Below are 5,190 nucleotides of genomic sequence, written 5' to 3' on the forward strand. Positions count from 1 at the left end.
ACCTTATTTCTTGATGTCATTTATTTTGCTTCTATAAGTATTAGAACTTAAAACACTTTGATGTTATTATTTTTCTATTGTTTTTAAATATGGATTATATTGATTTCTGTTGAGATGGTTTAAATTATTGATAGTAATTACTGAAAACAAGATTAAATTTTAGGGTTCATATGGATCAAATCTGAATGTTCTTTGAAAAATCATTGTATTGTTATTTTTGGTTCATAGTTTGCATAGAAATTTAGTATAGAGACTTATAAAATGTATAGAAGTATAGCAATTTACAAAACAACCCCAAATTTTGTAGTAACTTCTAGCTCAACTTGATCTTTAGAATATATTTACAACTGAGATCCACCAAAAATTCTAGTCTCTTAGAATCAGCAAATGGCTGAGAGCTATAAGGAAACTAGTGTCATTTGTTCTCTAAGTAAATGTCAGTGGACTATAACATTAATGTTAACTTCTCAAACATGGAAAAGAAAGACTGACAAGGGGGGTGGCTACATAGTATAGTAGAGATGGAAATAAGGCCTCTATAATAAAATCTCATTCTTCCAGAAAGGTCTTTAGTTGCTGAGATATGGGGATCCCATTCTACATTGACCAGTGGTTCACATCTAGTTGTGTCAGAGGCTGAAGGAATATTTTCACATAACTATTTTAATATAACTATGTTCAGGCCCTGTTATTTTCATGAACTATGTAATTGTTTGCATCTGCCCTATTTCGCTGAGCATTATATTTTCAACACTGATCCATGTTATAGAAGTACCATAATCATATGTAAGCATAGTCTAGGCTCTTTTCCCTTAAACCCTTAAGAATCACTGAGAAGAATGCAGTTAAGACTGCAGGTGTAAAGAACCTCCATTCTTTGCATGATTTCCAAGCAGCTCATGAATCTTCACTTTGAAATCTTCTTCATGACTCCCTTAAGATGCACGCACTGTGCATCACGGGGCTCGTGCTCCACTTTCCTTGCTGTCATGGCAGCAGGCTGCTCTGAGTGAAGAGACTTGATGTCGAATTTATTGTTCAGTTTTTTGTTCTTCAGACATTTGCTGAAGATGAGAAGGTGGAATGTTTCTTGTTTGGAGGGTTCATTTTTAAAGTGACTCTGTCCATACATATTAGAGTGTATGGATGCAGAAAAAGGGAAAACCTACTTAATATTTAACAGTTAAACATATTCATATATGCTTTACTATCAACAAAGTCACTAACTATTGATAAAAAGGTAAAAATAATTTAGTATAGAGTAAGAAAAACAACTAATATGCTTAACTTAGTATTGATTACAATCTTGATTACAACAAACATACATTACTTATTAAATATTCAAAAGTGAAATCTGTGATTTTTAGCATCACAGAGAATGCCTCATGTAAGAGATATTGCCTTACCCTACCTAAAAATGTTGAGTCCTATCAGTACATTTAAGCCCCTTTCCTGTTTGTTAGTAAATAGCTAGTAGACAAGCTTAAGTTAAATAAGAATTGAAATTGCTTAAGTGTTTGGGGTTGGTCTGATGCTATGTATTCTAACACTAATTACTAGGTCCCAAGATCTGTTTGCCTCCCAAAGGAGCATATTCTCACATACACCTGACCATGTTGTGTAAACCTGGCTCTACTTAATTTAAAGTTGATTCTTTCATGAGCTTGAAGGAGCCTGCAACTGGGCAGAAGAGAAGGAGGCAGAACTGTGGTTCCCAGAAGGACCACGAGGCTGTGAGTGAGGAGAGATGGAGGAAGCAGAAGATGTAGCAGGAGCAGAGGAAGCCAGGAGAAGGAAATGACCATGAAGCAGTTATTAGGATGTATACAGCGGGGCTGTGTGGCGAAATAGAAATCACGCCACTTGGCAGATCCACTTAAGAGGTTTACTAAGGGAAGGGAATACAGAGACAGTCTCTGGAGACACAGGACAGAAGAAGGGGCCGGGGGATGGGAGGAATTCCCTTTATGAGAGACCTAGCACACGTGCAGAAAGTGCACATGTATGTGCAGGCGTACACATGTTGGGGGATGAGAGGTCCTAGCACATGCACTTCCAGGGTGGCTTTGGTGTTGCAAGTTTTCCCACAGTCATCAGGACCTTTAGGGGTGGCTGTATCACTGCCTGTTTACTAACATTCCTTACTTTTGGTTATTATAAAAAGAAATGAAGAACAAGAAAGGGGGTTGTGGTGAGGAAAAGGAATATGGAGCACACGGCCATGAGGGCTGGCCTCATGAACAGGACCAGGCCAGGCAGAAATAATTAAGGCAAGTAACATGGGGTGTATATCTGAGAAATTGCAAAATAGCTTAGAGGGTTGATACTTGCCCAGTTATTGTGCCTTAAGGCTTTTATAAATTCAAGGAGTCTCTGTCTCAATTACGGCAGAACTAGATGGGGTAGCAAAGCCCACAAGAGTCAAATACCATTTCCACAACACCATCAAAAAGCAAAAGAAGTTGTTACATTTCACTTGGAATTATGTACTCTATGGTATAGTTGTATAGTATACATTGGTAAATCATAATTTATAAAAATGAATTTGCTTTCTCCATGAGGTAAAGCAGATGGTAATAAACCTTTGAGGGAAATAAATTAATGGAAAGGCCGCCTAAAACCACTACACAGAAAGCTCTAACTAAATTAGATGACCATGGACACAGAAATTAAAAGAAAAGAGCAAAACTAAGAAAAAGCTCATGGTAGAAGCAAATGACTTTCGAATGGCTAAAGAGGGAAGAGAAACAAGACCATCTTGCCCAAGGGACACTCAGTGGCAGGCACAGCAATGTCTAAATTATACTTCAGATTATACACCATAGCAGTGTACTTCATACACGTGGACTATCTGCACTGAGTCAAGTTCTAACATGGTGTAACGTCCACCTGAAATAACAAACGAGGCATCTGTGATGTTTACCAGTTTTCCTCAGCGCAACAGCATAAGTAAAATGCTATTCTGTGATTCTTAACATCAAATCCAATGAATCCATTGTCTCAATAAGGAGACACGTGTTCAAAACAGAACTTGGTGAGTGGTTGGTTCTTTGAAAGAGGGCGTTGGTCCATATCTTCCTCTGCTTCAGTGTTTATCAGCTGATGCTTACTACAATGGCGACGCCAGTAACAAAGTAACAGTCACCCAAGACTTAACAGTAACAAAGTAACAGTCACCCAAGACTTAAAAAAAAACGAGAAAGGATAGTTTAAGGTTGTAATATGAAATTTGGGCACCTAGCAGCCTCAGAAGTCACAACTACATGGACAGGTAAGGAGGAAGTGGTCTTAGAAATAACACATGGGTTCAAGAAGCTAAACATTCAAAAATATACTACTTATATACTTAAATGTGCAAACTAACACAGAATCCTGAAATATCTTACATAAGAATACAAGAGGCCGAAAAGACAAAGGATCCACTCACCCGGTGATGTAAGGCTTTTGATTAGAATCACATTCTGTTTTAAAAGTCACATGATTTCTTTCATTGAATCACGAGAGCCATGATCTTCTTGTATCGCAGTCTTAGGCACGTGTCTAAGATAAAATTTCCAGTTCATTATAATTGGATTATGATATATTTATTTCCACAGAGTCCATATTTGTTTCTTTCATTCAACTGTAAATCCCATAGAGAACTTTAACAATTATTTTTCTACATTATTTTCCTATGAGAAGTTTCTTCATTTATGGTAAAGACACAATCATCTTGTTATATTTGTACCTTTTTTTTTTTTCACTTAAGCTTAAGAAGGTAAATGGGAGGGGTCCTGGCACTGAGGAAGTGCGGGGCATGTGTCAGGCTGTGGTCCTGTTGTCCGGCTGCTCTATGAAGCTTAGCAACAAGGACTCACAGATGTGTCTCCCCCACACATGAAATATATTATTTTTAAAATTAGAGGAAATTATCTTTAGCTGTTATCTTCATTTAGGGATATGGGGTAGCTCTTCATCTGAAAACCTACCATTTAATGTTATTCAAACATTTCCCAAAGTTGTTCTCTTAAACCATCTGTGACAAGTTTCTTTAGGCATATGGTAAGGACCATTCTGCCCGTCTACCATTTCTCCACTGGCTTTCATGGAGGGCTCTTCTGAACGTGAAAGGCCACAGTCACAGTAACTCTCATATGTGTGCACCATGAAGGGGTGTCAGGCAGCCCAGCGCCTCTGAGGCTGTCATGGGGACTTTACAGAGCTGGTTTCTAGGGGAGCCATAGATGGAATGTATTCCTGTCGGTTCTGTCTTTCCTCGGAACACGTTTGCCCTCAGCCTGCTGACTTTTTCCCAATACAGTTAAGCACAGGTAGATGCCACATAGAGTTCTTGGAGGTACATAGATCCCTTTTGGTGCCAGGATTTTCAGAAGTATTTTGAATCTTCCAGAATTTGGATTTTCTCTACAGGCTGTACACTTGTCTAATGCGTACACACACACACACACACACACACACACACACACACACACACACACACTTATCCAGCCAGCCACCCATATTCATCTGACCCATTTGTTCATTTCTGTCATCATTCACAAGTTTTTTTGGGGGGGCTGTTTCTTGGGATAAATTGGATGATTGACAAGCAAACCCTCATGATCTTCTAGAAGCTGCAATCCATTGAGAGAGACAAGTTAATCACATGTAATCACATAATCTCCTTGCAAATACAAAATGAATGCAGATTCCTCCTCATAGTTGTGCAATACTACATTTCAGAAAAGCTCTGGAGCTAGCTGGAGGCTTTGTTACAAGGCCTTCTCCTTAGGGACTTGGTGTTGTGTGGTCCAGGTTTGCTATGCAGAGATTGTAACTTACCTATAGTATCAGAAAATCTCAGGATGAAATTTTCCTGGAAGGCAAGATAGGGCAAGCAGAGCCTGGCTTAGTCTAGGAGCAGGGAGGTCTCACTAGCTCCCCCTGCAGCAGAAAATGAGCTGCAACAAGCCAGTCCTCCTCTGGGTTCAGGAGGGGTGTGTGTGTGTGTGTGTGTGTGTGTGTGTGTGTGTGTGTGTGTGTGTGTGTGGTGTGTGTGTGTATGATGTGCAAAGTATGTGTGTGTGTGCATGTGTATGTGGTGGTGTGGGGCGTGCATGCATGTGTGTGTGTGTGTATGTGGTGTGGTGTGGTGTGTGTGTGGTGTGTGTGCTTGTGTTTGTATGTATGTGTGTATGTGTGTGTGTGTTG

This window comes from Acomys minous (genome assembly GCF_964271855.1).
Source record: "Acomys minous genome assembly, chromosome: 9".
Taxonomy (NCBI): domain Eukaryota; kingdom Metazoa; phylum Chordata; class Mammalia; order Rodentia; family Muridae; genus Acomys; species Acomys minous.